Below are 18,365 nucleotides of genomic sequence, written 5' to 3' on the forward strand. Positions count from 1 at the left end.
CACTCCTAGATCAGGACCTTCCTACACCTGGACCCTCCTGCAACGGGACCCTCTGGCACCAGAATCCTCTTACACCAGGACTGCCCCCATACTGGGGTAGAGCGTGTTCTCCTGTGTGACTGGGGGCGGGGACAGCAGTATCTAGAGCGAAACTGGAAGGAAGCTGGTTCCTATCTCGCTCAGCCCCTCCCGTGGCTGGTAGTGAGTTCTGACCTTGTCCAGTGGCTGATGTGGTCTTAGCGGCCAGGGCCCCACTGCACAGAGGGCAGCCACCTGAATGCCAACGAAGGGTGAGACAGTGCAGATGCCTCTGTTCAGCCTGGGCCTAGACACGTGTGCCTCCTCCTCCCTCACCCCTGCTCCGCTCTGGACTCCAGCTCCTTGGCTGTGAACTCAGCAGAACACTCCCCTGTGACATCCTAGACCAAGACCCTACAGCCACGTGCCGTGCTTGTCTGTCCTGGCCCCTGCTCCATATCCCCACTGCATCTCACCACCCCGCAGCCCCCCCCCACATGTACTCTCTCTCTCTCTCTCCCATTCTGTCTCCCTCTCTCTTTCCCTCTCTCTCTCCCTCTCTGTCTCCCTCTCACTCTTTCCCTCTCTGCCCCCCCTCTCTCTGCAGGACACCCCAATACCTAAACGTGTGGAGGGGAGGGCTGTGTAGGTGGACAGTGCCAGCCCACCCCTCTAGCCCTCCCCTCTGCCCCTGCTCCCCTGGACTCTCTCCTCCCCAGCCCTCACGTGACGTGGGTGTTGGGTGCTAGTGCAGGGAATGTTCGGAATAGAAACCCCTCTGAGAACCGCCCTGATGCTTGTGGGGTCCAGGGACCCCTCCCCTCATTAAAGTAGCCAGGGAATAAAGGAGCTTCAGGAAACAACTTCCCTGAAGAGACCCTGAAGCTAAGCGACTCCCTTGTCCTCCCTGACTCGCTTCCCCCATTTTCCTGCTAACTCTATTTCCCAGCAACCCTCCAGAAACTCCCACCTGAGACTGAAGGCATGATGACTTTTGGAAGAGAGTCGCTAGCACAAAATTGACCTGTTTGCCCACAACTCTCTCCTTCCCTCTCTCTCCTCCTCCTCCTCCTCCTCCTCCCTCTTCCTCTTCCTCTTACTCCTCCTCTTTCTCTTCTTCTTCTTCTTCTTCTTCTTCTTCTTCTTCTTCTTCTTCTTCTTCTTCTTCTTCTTCTTCTTCTTCTTCTTCTTCTTCTTCTTCTTCTTCTTCTTCTTCTTCTTCTTCTTCCTCCTCCTCCTCTTCCTCTTCCCCTTACTCTTCCCCTTCCTCCTCCTCCTCTTCTTCTTCTTCTTCTACTTCCTCTTCTTCCTCCTCTTCCTCTTTCTTCCTCTTCCCCTTCTTCCCCTTCCTCTTCCCCTTTCCCTTCCCTTTCTTCCTCCTCCTCCTCCTTCTCTCCTTCTCCTTCTCCTCCTCCTCCTCCTCCTTCTTTTCTTCTTCTTCTTCTTCTTCTTCTTCTTCTTCTTCTTCTTCTTCTTCTTCTTCTTCTTCTTCTTCTTCTTCTTCTTCTTCTTCTTCTTCTTCTTCTTCTTCTTCTTCTTCTTCCTCTTCTCCTCCTCCTTCTTCTCCTCCTCCTCCTCCTTCTCCTCCTCCTCCTCCTTCTTCTTCTCCTCCTCCTCCTCCTCCTTCTCCTCCTCCTCCTCCTCCTCCTCCTCCTTCTTCTTCTCCTCCTCCTCCTCCTCTTTCTCCCCTCCTCCTCCTCCTCCTTCTTCTTCTTCTCCTCCTCCTCCTTCTCCCCTACTCCTCCTCCTCCTCCTTCTTCTCCTCTTCCTCCTTCTTCTCCTTCTCCTTCTCCTCCTCCTCCTCCTCCTCCTCCTCCTCCTCTCTCTCACCCCCTTTTGGACATTGTGATTTGCATACAGATAATCAAAGGTTATTGTATATATCCCTTTACCTACTTTTTACACTCAGTTCTTGTCCAGTGTGATCATTTCCAACTATTACTATTACACTGGTCCCTCCTCTATCTTACCTACCGTCTGCCTCACACACATTTGTGGCTGATTCCAACCATTTACCAGTCCTCCTGGCTCTTGTTTTTCCCTGGCTTTGGATATTAGTCTACAATTTTTTCAATTTTTCAATTTTATTTTTATAAAACATTTCACAGTGATTTATTACATTCAAAACCCCGACACTGAACCCACCAACCATTACACCTTCCTACCACCATTATTTCCTATTTTTCCAACCACCACCCAAGCCTGCCCCAACAGCAGCCCTAAATAATTTATTTTGTATTTTTGTTATGATTAATTCACCCAAAATGATCGATAAAGATTTCCTTAAAAGAAAGTGTGTGATCCAAAAGCCAGATCAAAATGGATTAAAGCCTTCAAAATCAGACCACAATCCATAAGGTACATTGAAGGCAAAGTCGGAAAAACCCTCCATGATATTGAAGCTAAAGGTATCTTCAAAGATGACACACAACTGACCAACCAAGTGGAAATAGAGATACACAAATGGGACTCTTTTAAACTAAGAAGCTTCTGCACCACAAAAGATACAGTGACCAGAATACAAAGGCAATCTACAGAATGGGAAAGGATATTCACCCAACACCCATCTGATAAGGGGTTGATATCAAGGGTATATAAGACACTGGTTGAACTATATAAGAAGAAAACATCTGGGCCCATCAGAGAATGGGGCGAGGAAATGGACAGAAACTTTCTCAAGAAAGAAATATAAACGGCCAAAAGGCACATAAAAAAATGTTCTTCATCACTAATCATCAGGGAGATGCAGATCAAAACAACTATGAGATACCACCTCACACCACAGAGACTGGCCCACATCCAAAAGAACAAAAGCAACTGGTGTTGGTGTGAATGTGAGGAGAATGGGACCCTCTTACACTGCTGGTGGGAATGCCGACTGGTTCAGCCCTTTTGGAAAACAATATGGACACTTCTCAAAAAATTAGAAATTGAGCTCCCATTTGACCCAGCAATACTAGTTCCGGGAATATAATCCTGGAGAAACAAAAAAGTATAGTCAAAATGACATCTGCACTTGTATGTTCATTGCAGCACTGTTTACAATAGGCAAAATTTGGAAAAAACCCGAGTGCCTGAGAACAGATGACTGGTTAAAGAAACTTTGGTACATCTGCACAATGGAATACTATGCAGCTGTTAGAAAAGATGAAGTCATGAACTTTGCCTATAAGTGGATCAACATGAAAAGTATCATGCTAAGTGAAATGAGTCAGAAAGAGAGAGAGATAGATATAGAAAGATTACACTCATCTGTGGAATATAAAATAACAGAATAGGAGACTAACACCCAAGAATAGTAGAAGTAAGTACCAGGAGGTTTGCTCCATGACTTGGAAACCAGTCTCACCTGCTGGGAAAAGGCAGCTCAGATAGAGAAGGAAACACCAAGTAAAGTGTGGTTGGAGGACCCTCTTGGGATGGGAGATGCGTGCTGAAAGTAGACTATAGATTGAACGCGATGCCACTCCATACCCCTATTGCAAACCACAACACCCCAAATGAGAGAGACAACAAAAGGGAATGCCCTGCCACAGAGGCGAGGTAGAGTGGGGAGGATGGGATTGGGGGTGGGAGAGATACTGGAATCATCAGTGGTGGAGAATGGGCACTGGTGGAGGGATGGTTTCTCGAGCATTGTATGACCGAAACACAAGCACGAAAATATGTAAATCTGTAAATGTACCTCACAGTGATTCACAAATAATAATAATAATAATAATAATAATAATAATAATAATAAAAGAATCTACATATTAGCACTGTAAAAAAAAAAGAAAGTGTGTGATCCAAAAGAACAAGAACAACCAGCACTGGTGGAAATGTGGGGAGAAAGGGACTCTCTTTCATTGTTGGTGGGAATGCTGACTGCTCCAGCTTTTTTGGAAAAAAATATGAGCATTCCTTCAAAAACTAGAAATTGAGCTTCCATATGACCTCGCAATACTACTTCTGGGAATACATCCCGAGGATGCAAAAAAGCACAGTATAGAAATAACATCTGCACCTGTATGTTCATTGCAGCACTGTTCACAATAACCAGAATCTGGAAACAACCCAAGTGCCCGAGAACAGACGACTGGTTAAAGAAACTTTGGTACATCTACATAATGGAATATTATGCATCTGTTAGGAAAGATGAAGTCATGAAATTTGTTTATAAGTGGACAGTCATGGAGAGTATCATGCTAAGTGAAATGAGTCAGAAAGAGAGGGACAGACACAGAATGACTGCACACATTTGTGGAATATAAAATAACATAATATGAGACTGACACTCAAGGAAAGTAGAGACAAGGGCCATGAATAATTCTCCATAGTTGAAAGCTGCCTCATGAGCTGGGGGGAGAAGGCAGATGGAATAAAGAAGGGATCACTAAGTCAATAATGGTTGGAGGAATCGTTCGGGATGTGAGATGTGTGTTGAAAGTAGATAGAGAACCAAATATGAGGACCTCTCAGTATCTGTATTGCAAACTATAATGCCCCAAAGTAGAGAGAGAGCATGGGGAAAATTGTCATCTGTAGAGGCAGGGGGAGGGGTGGGATTGCGGGGAAGTGATTGGAGACATTGGTGGTGGAGAATGTGCACTGGTGGGGGGATGGGTGTTCGATCATTTTATGACTGAAACTCAAACATTAATGTTTTGTAACTGTTTCTCACAGTGACTCAATTTAAAAATAAATAAATAAGTATTTGCTTTAAAAAAGAAAGTGTGTTGTTGGAGATGGGCCTGGACACCCCCCGCCTCTGTCCCTGTAAACAGGGACTGGGTGCGGGGGAGGCCTAGGCACTCCCTACCTTAGTTCCTGTAAACAGGAACAAGTATGGAGAAACTTGGCGTGAGGGCGAGTCATCTCCTGACAGCTGACCTTGACAGGCGGCCGAAGGGCCACCATGTTCTGGTGGCCAGACTGGTAAGGGGGTCGAAGGGACACCATGCTCTGGCGACCTGCCTCGAGAGAAAAGTTGAAGGGCAACTATGCTCTGGCAGCTGGACTCGAGAGGAGGCTGAAGGGAGGATTGACTCAAGTCTGCCTTGGCCATGCTCAAGGCCACATCTGCTTTTCCTTGTTTCTCAAGACTGAGATAAGGAACCGAAATATTAAGAAGGAACCGAAAAACAAGTAATATTGGCAAAAATAAAGTTGCTTGCACCGCTTGATTAATAATGTTTATGCCACTTAAGTAACCTGCTGATTATTGCTAAAGTAAGATTATATAAACCTGCTTGGATTTTAATAAACTTGCTGTATGCCGCATATTGCATGCAATCCTCCCTAGCCCACTCAACTCTCATTCCCTCTTTCCGGCCGAGGTTCACGTTGGTCTCACGGGCCGCGGCAGTGTGTGAAGATTGTTGTATCTCACCCTGGAACCAGCCATTAAGCTCTTGTATAAGAGATTACTAACATGTTGTTACAGGTTAAGCCTATGTGTTAATATTTTTTTAATCGTGATTGGTTTCCTTCTACTTTACACCCCATCCAATGTGTGTGCTACTCCTGGTATATCAGTGATGTGGAGTATGAGATATTGCATGGCCATGAAAGCAGCTGGGCACTCCAGGAATTCTAAAATTTTGAGTGAGTGATACCTCTGGGGTTAACTTTCTAAATGGATGGTGACTTTGGAGTCTGGAAATATCTCTGCAGCTGATCTCTTTTGAGTTTAGTTTATAATTCTCTGGATCATGACCAGTTAATGAGCTTATTCGGTGCCAGAGGAAGCACATGGGCATGACTGCCAGGCTCACAGAAGAACAAGGGAATGAGGTGAGGTCACCCATCCTCAACTCCATGGGAACCTAGAGATTTTGGTCACAAAACCTGCATACCTGAGTTTTTCAACAGATTCATTGATGGATGAGGGGGCCCCCGAGCACTGCAGATTTGATCCCCAACACTGCCTCCACTGGAAAAAAATTTTTAATTTTAATCAAGTAAAACAACTTTGAATAATGGCTTACTTTCTAATGCCTGGTGAAGTACTTTGGGTCCTGTAAGCATAGGTTCTGGGCCCTAGAAATGAATAGGCTGAATGATGCAAACATCACACACATGCAATTCACTAACTGTGGTATAGGCTCCATGCAGTGAAAATAGTTTGAGAACCATTTTCTGTAAGTTAAAATCTTAACATTTTGATAAGTGAAGTAAATTAGCCAAATCACTGACTAGATAATTTTGCAAATAAAAGAAATAATTAGTGGTTCTTCATTTGTCTGTTTGTGATTTCTCACTGCAGTGAAAAACAAATACTTCTAATGCAATTTTCTGTGGTATTAGAAGACACACTATAACGAATATTACTTTTGGAAATTCCAAAATGTATTTGTAGCCCTTCAAATCAGAGAATGCTAGCATAGTAAGAGTTCAGAATTGTTTACTACTTAGATTACACTGGAAATTAAGTCATTTAAGAGGTAAGAATCTTAGGGGCTGCTTGTGTTCAAAACACTAGACTTATTGTCCTATTCAAGGACTGATTCTTCTGTCTTAGCAGAAGTGGGAGCGATAGAGGTGGAGTCTGGGGGGAAGCATTCTCTATGGAAAGCTGCCTATTCTCAAAGTGGGAGAAGAAACACACAGGAGAAAGTCCAAACACAGGAGAAAGTCAAGAAAGGCACTGGGGAAGGAAATATCATGTGTGACCCAGCTAGGCCCGATTTGGCGAGTATGGAGTAGCACTTTAATATAAGTTAGTGACACTAGAAAAAGAACAGGGCAGGGGAAGCAGTATGAGAACACGCCAGCGCAGGTTAATTGTTTTGTTTGACCGACTCTAACGAGAGGTTGAACTACTTAAGAAAATGAATTAGGTGTGGCCTTCCTTTTGGGAAACCATATGTGGGCAACTTTCTGAGGAAAAATGTAGGCATGTATGACCTTGATGGATGAGGGGGCCCCGAGCACTGCAGATTTGATCCCCAACACTGCCTCCAGTGGAAAAAAATTTTTAATTTTAATCAAGATGCCTGTACACCTGAGAAAACAGGTGTACAGGCATCACCATTAAGGAGAAGGAAACCGTCTTTACCCAGAGGAAATGGAGCTCAATCGTTTCACTTTGAGAAACAAAGGCACCAGAGACCTCCCGAAGAACCACTGTCCACATGGCCTTCCAGAGGAAAATGAGGGACACATGTTCTCTCCCTAGGAAACAGTCACACACAGCTTGTCATATAGGAAACAGGCACACGAGCATTCTTTCTGAGAACACCGAGGCATACACTGCCCTATCCCTGAGGGAACTAATTCATACATTGCCATCTCCCTGAGAAACTGGAACACACTTCAGAGGAACATTTAAGAAAATGAGACACAGCTTCCTCCCTGAAGAAACAGAATCATGGCTTTCTCTCTGAGAAATGGGTAAACAGGGTCTTCATGAGGACAAGAACACAAATATTCTGCAAGAGTCTATGAAAACAGTGACACATGAGCTTTATATGAGGATAAGGAGGCACACACGGCCTTGTCCATGAGGAAATAGTACAGACATTATTCTTCCTGAGGAAACATGAATGCAAGGTGTTTTTCCCAGAAAACAAAGGCAAACAACACATGGAGATCAGTGAGAAAATTGAGCCACAGATGGCCTCCCTGAGGAAACAGGCACGTCCAACCTTCTCTGTGAGGAAACTGAGGTAGCATCTTTTCCCTGAAGAAAGCAAGGTACACACGACATTCTCCCATAGGAGAATGGGGTATTGAGGGTTTCTCTACGAGGAAACATATAACCTCCATTTCCTTGAGAAAACTGAGACATGGATGGACAGCATTCTTTCTGACAAATAGTACATAGGCATTCCCCCTGAGGAACAGTAGAAAAATGGACTTGTCCGTAAGAAGAAAAAGCACAGAGCATTCATCATGAGGAAACAGGAACACAAGAGTAACATGGGCAGTCTATGAGAAATTTGAACCATAGCTGATCTTCTCACTGAGGAAAGAGTCTTAAGTAGACACCCCCTGAAGAGACAGGCACACATTAACAATTTCCTAAAGAAGTAAAGGCACACAGAGTCTTCTCCCTGAGGTAACTCAGCCACACATAATTTTCTCCATGAAAAAATTGGGGGAGCATCATCTTTCCAGGAAGAAACAGGCACACTGCATCTTCCCTGAGGAAAAGGAGAGAGCATGGCCTTATCTTTGAAGTAACTGAGAGCACATATGGCACACTGAGGAAAGATAGAGCAAGAAAAACTTCCTGAAAAAACGAGATGAACACATGGAGTTCTATAAGAAAACTGAGCCAAAGATGACCTCCATGAGGAAACAGGCAAACACGGCCTTCTGTATGGAAATGGTGGCCCAGCCTTTTTCTGTTGGAAAACTGAAGAACTCACGGGAATTATGCCTGACAAAAATAAGACAACTTTACCTCAACTGTGAGGAAAATGAGGACACATGTGGCACTCTTTCTGAGTTAATACGCACACATGAATTTCTCCCTGAGGAATACTGAGCCACACACAGCCACCTTCCTGAGAAAATAGAAGCGCACATGACCTTCTCTGTGAATAAACTTAGGCATATTGTTCTCCCTGAGGAAACTTGGGGATTTTTCCTGAGCAAAAGGACGCAAAGTAGCTCCTTAGTACACTGAGGCATACATGACCTTTTACCTGAAAACAGTGGTAAGAATTTGAGAATTGCACACTGTTCTCCTTGAGGAGAGAGAGGCTCCCTGATAAAAGTAGTATTTGTTACTTTGTCCTTCGGAACAACACTCCACACTGTTCTGAGAGGGGAAGTTTCCTGCAGCACAGTTCCCACAACCCTCAGTGGAGGAGAAATTCTGTTCACTGGCTTATCTCTAGAGGCTGTGTTACAAACTGTTGCCATGTGAAGTTGCCTGACCTTGGTGAGCTGGACATCACCTCTGATACCTCCAAATATTGTGATTTTCACATATTCTGGAATGATAAGCGTTGTCTGAGAGGTTCATTTGAGGCTACATTAATTTTAGCACATAGGCAAAAGTGCAAGGGTGCAAATCCGGAATCCACAATCCGGCTTTTCGTCTAGGGCTCTGCACTGTCACGACTTAGCCATTAATGGCAGCAGATCCCATGATCAAGTTTATGAGCAGCTGAAACTAGTTTGTTAGGCTATCTCAGCCCCATGCTGTACCTTCCATCTAGTTTGATAGCTTCCTTGTTTGGGAAGGAAAATAAGCAGTTTCCTCCTTTATAACAATTTTTAAAAGTAAAATTATTGTGAATAATTTAAATATGGAGCATCGGGAATTTTATATATTTCAAATATATCTATTTTTTAATTTTTCATTGAAATCACTGAAGTATAGAGATTCACAAAGTTACCCATAATTGAGTTTGAGTCACACAGTGTTCATACACCAATCCCTTCACCAGTGCTCACTCCCACCAACGTCCCTGTTTTCCTCTTTCTTCCCTTTCCTTTAGCCATGTGGTTTTCACTCTGTTTAAAGGTTCTGCTAAAACGTCACTGTGTGCTAAGTTCTCCCCTAAAAAGTCCCAGGGCCCCAGGCTACCAACAGCTGACTTGGAGGACAGAAAACGCCAGTGATTCACTCTTCCCGAGAGCCGTACCCGCTGGGATCGGTTCCCAGTCTCAGCACCCAGCACCCGACCCCGCAGGAGTAATTCCTGAATGCAGAGCCAGGAGTAACACCTGTGCATCACCAGGAGTGACCCCTCGGTCCCCAGATAGACAGACTTGTCCAAACTAAGAATCTCAGCGATCGCCCAATTGTCCCAATCCCAGTCGGCCCGTCAGTGAGTTTGCCTTTTGTGGAAATGCAGTCAGATAATTCCGTGCCTTCATCTGCATGTTTCATTCTTGGGGAATAAGAGAAACGTGGAGTCCAAGGAGGGCCCCCTTGTCCACTATCTCCCGACAGTGTGTCTCAGTTCTGCCTGGGTGCTCGTGGGCACTCTGGAAAGTCCTCACTTCTGCCCTATTTGGGGCCTATTTGGAGTCTATTTGGGGCCATGGCCAGCAGTGTTCAGGGCTTACTCCTGGCTCTGTGCTCAGGGTGTTGGGAGGCCATTTGGGGTGCTGTGACAAACATCCAGCTGAGTGCAGGGCAAGCACATTTCCCTCCACTGTACTCATGTGCTCTCTCTCTCTCTCTCCCTGTCTCTCTCTTGCTCTCTCTCCCCCTTTCTCTCTCCCTGTCTCTCTCTCGTACTCTCTCTGATTCTCTCTCCCACTCTCTCTCTCCCTGTCTCTCTCTTCCTGTCTCTCTCTCGCTCTCCCTGACTCTCTATCTCACTCTCTGCCCCACTCTATCCCTGTCTCTCTCTCTCTCCTTCTCTCTCTCCCCCTCTCTCTCTCCCTATATCTCTCCCGTTTTCTCTCCCCCTCGCTCCCTCTCTCTCTCTCTGGCCCCATTTGTCCATTCTAAGGAGTCGGGGCACTGGTCCAGCATACTGTCGGCTAAGGTTCTGTCCCCAGTGCCACACAGGTTCCCCTGAGCCACGCACATCCCAGGAGTTATCCCTGTGTGCAGATCCTGAGTCCTGAGCACCCTCAAGCAGAGAGAAAGAAGAAATCTGATTGTGCAACAGTGTCTTCCTGAGCCCTCCCGGTGCAGTGGGGCCCAGAACAGGCTTCCCACGGTTCCTGCCTTACCACTGTGGGGGCCTTACCACTGCTTCTCCCGGTCGGACCCCAGGGCTGCGTAGGCCACCAGGACGATGTCTCTGGCCCTGCCCAGCAGCCGGTGCTGTTAAGGAAAAGGTGACAATCCACCTGCAGGGACACCGAGACCACAGCTGGGTACCAGGTGCCCCAGGACCAGCTTCCCGGGAGACCCGCAGGAAGGCCAGCAACACCAGCACAGTGTCCAGCAGAGAGGCTGGGGCGAGGGAGGCCCCTCCACCAGTGTCGCGTGGGGAGCAGGCCCGTTTTTGACTGCCCATTCTACATTTTTGACTTCCTGCAAATTCCTGGGCTTTTCCGGAGAAACAGGGAGTTGGCAATTCTCCAACATCAAATTCTCCAACATAAAGTTCTGCCAGACCCTGGCAGTCCCTGTGACACTCCCGTGGCTCGCTGGAAGTGCCAGGAACTGACTTCCACCCCCAGGTCACGCACTCACCCCCACCTTTCACTCCCCTGTGACACCAAGACCCAGGGGCCCTGGGACACCCACAGAAAGAGCCTGGTGGACCTGACCCCCCCTGGAGCTCCTTTTCCTTTCTCTTCTACTTTCTGAAAAACGTTTCCAACTCTGTATCTGAGCATCTTTATTGCTCCATATTTTCACTCTCTAAAGTACCAATGACCCTGGGAACCGTGGCCCGGCGCAGAGACCCCCGTCCCCATTCCTGTGTCCCTGGGGATGTGCTCACATCTCCCGCAGCTGTGGGTGTGAACTGAGCCTCTCTTGGTTGTGCACTCGGTGGTGCTCCCTTGCGGGTGCTCCCGCTGTACTTAGAAACCAGACGGCGCACTCCCAGGCTGCCCGGGAGCTCCGGAGGCTAGAAGGCTCCTCTCTTTCCAACCACACCTCATGCTCTTGCCTCCAAATCCTGAACTGCTTCTGGTGGCCCACGCCAGTGTGGTCAGAGAGGGAGCGCTAGCTGCCAGGGGCCTTGGGAAGTGCGTGGACCTTTGCCAGTGCCCAGAAGGCCAGGGTTAAGGGCTCCCGGCAGAACTCATCGCCCAGACAAGCAGGAGTGCCCAGCGAGGGATTCTGTAAGTCCCTGCTCTCTTGCTTCCGTGCATATGGCGAGCAAGAGCCATGGCAGCGGGCACTGCATTTCCCCTTTCCTTTCTGCTCTCGAGTCCAGATGCAAGTGGGCGCAGACCTGGGCAGCACTAGGTGGAGAATCGAGAAAGAGGGAACACGCACCTGGTCACACACGGAGGGGGGGGGGCACCTTTTCACACACGGGGAGCCCACCTGGTCACACACGGGGGCACCTGGTCACACATGAGGGGGCACCTGATCACACAAAGGGAGGCATCTGGTCACACATGGGGTGGCCCACCTGGTCACACTTGGGGGGGCACCTGGTCACATACAGGGGCGGGACAGAGCGAGTGAGCCTCACCTGGTTGCACACGGGTGGGTACTTGAGCCGGGGCTTGTTGAGGATCAGCTGCAGCTGCCTGTGGTTGAAGTTGGACACGCCGAGGGACCGGACCAGCCCTGCGTCCTTACACTCCTCCAGGGCCTGGGGAGGAAGGAGCTGAATAAGCAACAGCTAGGGAAGTGCAGCCACCCTGGCCAGGGCAGGAGAGAGGCCAGGGAGTCAGGGATGGACGGAGGAGCAGGAGGATGGAGGAGAAGAGAGGATCAGCAGGTACGCAGGAGAGGGTTGCCGGCCCGCTGGGGTCAGGACTTCGCCCCATTGTCCGTGCACGCCTGGAAGAACGTGGCTGTGTAACAGGTTCTTGGTGGGACCCATACACCGAGCACCGAGACTCTATCCACCCCGAGTTCACGGGGGTTAGGTGGGGGTCGACTGAGTGACTGGGCGGAGATGCCCAGGGGTCACCCCAGGCAAGAGACGGGGATTCACAGGGCACTCACAGGGCACAAATGCTATAAATTAGAATTCACATAAGCGTTTTAAGGATTTTTACTGGCAAAGAACGACAACATTCTTTATAAGCATTTTAAAATAACAACCAATATTTAAAAAATAATCAGGCCATATATGTTGTAGTTTCCTGTGGACAGATAATATAAAAAAATGAACCTCTCCTACCATCCCGTTGGTATACTGACTCTAAAGACAATATCAGAGAAAGAGAGAGGCGACGGGGAAGGTTATTTTTATTCATTTATTTATTTTGCTTTTTGAGTCACACCTGGTGATGCTCAGGGGTTCCTCCTGGTTCTAAACTCAGGAATCACTCCTGGCGGTGCTCCGGGGATCTTATAGGACGCTGGGAATCGAACCTGGGTTGGCCGCATGCAAGGCAAATGCCCTACCCACTGTGCTATCGCTCCAGCCCTGGGGAAGGTTATTTTTGGCTCCCATACATACAGGTACTTGAATCTGAAATTAGGTTACACAAGAGGCAAATGTCCTATTATTTTGTATATCTGTGTTTTAGGGCTGAAGAGATATTACAGGGGTGAAGGTGCTTGTCTCTCATGAAGTCACTCTTACTTGAGCCACCACACCAGAGCACCACCTCAAGCAAGCCAAAAGCACAGAGCTGGGAGTAACCCAAAAAGCACTGTCATGTGACCCAACCTGCCTTCTCCAAAAGCAAATATGTGGCAAATATGTGTTCAAGAAATAAAAGACATGCTTGTTCAATAAAAGACATTTATTCAAAAGCTCCATGAATAAATGATTAAATATGAAATTTAGCACAAAGAGCTGGGTAATCTTTTAAAATATTAAAAATATAAATTCAGATGTATCTTAAAATGCAAGACATGTATATTTATTTGAAAATAAAATAAATTCCAAAGGTTTTCTGAAGAAAATATTGTAGGTAATTTTGAAATGATACATTTGTGAATATATTGTTAAGTACTACCTTATGCACACACTCTAAAATAACACCGACCAAACTTTCCGTAATGATGCAAATATGCTGTGGGTTTCAAGAACGCTAAACGTAGCAAGTTCTACTGAGAAACTCAATTTTCAATTTAACATAATTAAAATAAATGTGGGTTGGAATGATAGCACAGTGGATAGGGCGTTTGCTTTGCATGCGGTCGACCCAGGTTCAATTCCTCGGTCCCTCTGAGAGAGTGCAGCAAGCTATCGAGAGTATCCCGCCTGCACGGCAGAGCCTGGCAAGCTACCTGTGGCATATTCAATATGCCAAAGACAGTAACAAGTTTTGGGGTTGGAGCAATAGTACAGCGGGTAGGGCATTTGCTTTTCGGCCGACCCGGGTTCGATTCCTCGGTTCCTCTCAGAGAGCGTAGCAAGCTACCAAGAGTATCCCTCCAGCACATGGCAGAGCCTGGCAAGCTACCCATGGCATATTCAATATGGCCCAAACAGTAACAAGTCTTGGGGCTGGAGCAACAGTACAGCGGGTAGGGCCTTTGCCTTGCACGTGGCCGACCCGGGTTCGATTCCCAGCATCCCATATGGTCCTCTGAGCACCACCAGGGGTGATTCCTGAGTGCAGAGCCAAGAGCAACCCCTGCGCATTGCCAGGTGTGACCCAAAAAGAAAAATAAAACAACAATAACAAGTCTCACAATGGAGACAGACATTACTGGTGCCCGCTCGAGCAAACTGATGAGCAACGGGATGACAGTGACAGTAAAAATAAATGTAAATTTAAATAAATCCATGTGACCAATAGCCATCTCTGAGTACTGGGCTCCTAATCATTGTAAAGTTTGTTCATCATTTATTTACCAGCTGCTCAATGTCATCACAGAGCCCCATTAAGCAGAAGTATTTGTTCCTTCATTGTACTTTCATATAACTGTGTTTATTTTAATTTTTTTTTAACCAAACTGCACTAGAATCTGCATACTGATTTAACTATGTTTTTTGGCTTTGTTTTTGTTTGAGGGGACACACCTGATAGTGGCCAGGGCTCACTCCTTGTTCTGTACTCATGGACCATTCCTGGTAGGGCATGGGGACCATATGTGGTACACAGAATTAAACTCAGGTCAGCTGCATGCCAGAAAAATGCCGTACCTGCTGCATTATCCCTACAGCCCAGGGCACTGTTTTATTCATCTTTGCGCCCTCAGTAATCAGCAGGGATCCCAGTACATGGTATACTATATATATATATATATATATATATGTATGTGTATATATATGTGTATATATACACACACACACATATATATCTTTTTATCATTGTTATGTGCTCTGAATGGAAAGAAAGTCTATAATAGATGATTGAATAAAGTTAACAGTTGTTAAAAACTTCCTTTGGCCTGCCATTTATTTTTGTGTTCCTAAGAGCCATTCCTGACTTATTGAAATTATAGCTGACCAATATGGTGTCTCTGCTAAAGTAATTTCAAGAGTATCTGATCAATAAGGCAGAAGCCATTCTTTTGATTTATAGCCACAAATCTGGCATTTTACCAGCAATAGATGGCTAGTTATTCAGCAACAGAACAAATAGCTTCATTGTGGTACAAACCTGAAAACACCACCAAATGGGGTTCACTTACCATCACCAACATCAAAGTCCTTGAAAGCCAGTTCTGAACCTGAGTCATCAAGAAGGATTTCTCCATTCAGTGTAAACATCATGGTATGCTCTGTCATGTCCACCATACATCCCACAACGTCGCCTGCTTGCCAAGAGCGTCCATAATGTTCATGGCCCTGGTTCCACTGCTGAGCCTGGACACAGACGAGTCATTTGTCACAGAGAAAGTGAGAAGAACACAACCACTAAACACTACTGGCATGACCCAAATCAGCCTCTTACACAACCAATAGAGGTAGTGAGAACCTAAATCTCTCATATAAACAACATATAATGAGGAATCTTGGTTAAAAAAAAAACACTGCTGTTTCATGATTTTTAGAACCTGTAGCACTGTAGCACTGCTGTCCCGTGGCTCATCGATTTGCTCAAGCGGGCACCAGTAATGTCTCCATTGTGAGACTTGTAGTTACTGTTTTTGGCATACTGAATACGCCACGGGTAGCTTGCCAGGCTCTGCCATGTGGGTGAGATACTCTCGGTAGCTTGCTGGGCTCTCCGAGAGGAGCGGAGGAATCAAACCCATGCAAGACAAACACCCTATCCACTGCGTTATTGCTCCAGCCCACTCAACTAACAAATGGTAGAATTTTAAAACTATCTATTTTATAGCTCATTCTCTCTGTTGCACCTCCAATAACTGATACAGACCAAATAGGTGCTGGCAAAATATTTGTATTCATCTGTACTATTTTTAAGAGTGAGAAAAAGTCCTTATACTTAATAAAAGTAAAAAATCCACTTAACTGATTTGATATGCTCAAATAAGAACTACGTAAATAACCAGGACAAGGTCTGCAGATAGACACATCTAGATCACCTATCACAATTTAAGGTTAGGTTGAAGTAAAGGAAAATAGGCTAAGAACCCCTAACATATAGCAAAAGTTAATTCGATGAAATGATCACTTGCAGCTTTTAAAATGACAACTGCGGTACTCTAGAATGTGACTCAACTCTATTCGCTGATAAAGCTTTCAAAAACTGGACGAAGTTTCTAAATAAGTGACACTCAACTGCTTTTCACACTTTTATCACATATACACACAGCTAGAAATCTAGTCTGCTGAAATAGTATTTTTAAATCTAGTAGTGGCAAACACAATTTCAAAACACCCCCTTACATGGGTGTTACTGGACACATATGCACAAATAGCGCACATATTAGGATCATGTGATTAAACAGCCCACATAGTAGCATCCTGCAATAATTAAACCTCGTGCCTAAATATAAATAAACTGACAGTTTAAAAATATGGGCACAGCATTATAATATTCTCTGAAGAAAAAATAATTGCTTTTGAAGTATTCAGTTTGGGTGTCAAAAGAAACCTGATGGAGAGAAACATCTCTGGTGAAACCTAAAACATTTCCACATCTTAGAAAAGAAATTCTGAAGCACAGTTTAGTAAACTAATTTTTTTTTTGATTTTTGGGTCACACCCGGTGATGCACAGGGGTTACTCCTGGCTCTTCACTCAGGAATTACCCCTGGCGGTGCTCAGGGGACCATATGGGATGCTGGGATTAGAACCCGGGTCAAGGTAAACGCCCTACCCACTGTGCTATCGCTCCAGCCCCTACTAAACTAATTTTTGAGGAAAAATAACATCACATTTTATGACACTTGAAGCTGGTTACAATTATCAATAGTTCTAGATGCTGCATTCCTCCAAAAAAAAAGACAAGTTCAGTTTTCTAAAGTTAGTGTTTTCTCATGAAAGGCAGCATTGTTTCTTTAAATAGTGGGTGCGATCTTTCTGAAATATAAAAGGCATGGGGTTTTATGTGTATGCTACATAAACATTTGGAGATTAATTTTCAGGGAAAATGTTCTCATGTAGTGATCTTTAGTCTATCAACACTGGCAAAGAAAATCACACAAATTATACCCATGTGCACTAGCAGATTCATCTCTGATTTTACTGACTGTGGAACATTGAGATTCCTTTTTTAATTGCTTATTTATTAATTTATTATTATTATTATTGCTTTTTGGGCCACACCCAGCGATGCACAGGGGTTACTCCTGGCTTTGCACTCAGGAATCACTCCTGGCGGTGCTCAGGGGACCATATGGGATGCTGGGAATTGAACCTGGGTCGGCCACATGCAAGACAAACACCCTACCCCCTGTGCTATTGCTCCAGCCCCAAGAACATTGAGATTTTTTAAAAATTAAGAATTTAATTAACTAATGAAATTCTCAGAAGTTTGTTTTTTTTCTTTTCATGCTTCCAGGACTTTACCTGAACTTAAAATGGACATCAAGCTTACTGATTCTAAATGTAGGTTTAAGGAAAGCAAGCAAATCTTCATGTCAACTTAAATAAAATAGGTTGAAGGGAAAATTTTGTATTAAAGTAAAGTACAGGGGGCCAGAGAGAGTACAGTGGATAAGGTACTTGTATAGGTTTGATCCCCTCACTAATACACCCTGAATAACACTGGGTAAAGAGCAAAAAACAACAACAAAAGACTTAGCCTGAACTGGAAATGGACATATTCATAGACACCATAATGCAGACTTTGAACTTCCTTGGATATTTTCCAAAATTGTCTGTGTAAATCATGTCTCATAGTCTATATTTCTTAGAGTAAATTTAGGATAACTTGTCTGGAGCAGCTGACCCAGGTCAGCTGACCCAGGTTTGATTCCTCCATCCCTCTCAGAGAGCCCGGCAAGCTACTGAGAGTATCCCGCTCACACGGCAGAGGCTGGCAAGCTACCCGTGGAGTATTCGATATGCCAAAAACAGTAACAACAAGTCTCACAATGGAGACATTACTGGTGCCCACTCGAGCAAATCGATGAACAATGGGACAACAGTGCTATAGTTTCTCCATGGTTTAAAGAAGCAATGATTCCACATCCTGTTTCTTCATAAGATATTCTAAGTGAAAGTCATGTTCCACAGAAATTTTTTTATAAAGAGGCCCATGCAGTATATAACCAAGAAAATGTGCATACATTTTTGTAAAAAATAAAAACGCGCACGCGCGGAAGGGGTGATGTGTGTGTTGTGTGTGTGGGCTCTTGGGGCGGTGCTCTCTCCCTCTCCCTCTCCCTCTTCCCTCTCCCTCTCTCCCTCTCTCTCTCTCTCTCTCTCTCTCTCTCTCTCTCTCTCTCTCTCTCTCTCTCTCCGCTCGTGTTCAGTTCTCTTGAGCCACTGTGTATG

This window comes from Sorex araneus, chromosome 9, assembly GCF_027595985.1.
Source record: "Sorex araneus isolate mSorAra2 chromosome 9, mSorAra2.pri, whole genome shotgun sequence".
Classification (NCBI taxonomy): domain Eukaryota; kingdom Metazoa; phylum Chordata; class Mammalia; order Eulipotyphla; family Soricidae; genus Sorex; species Sorex araneus.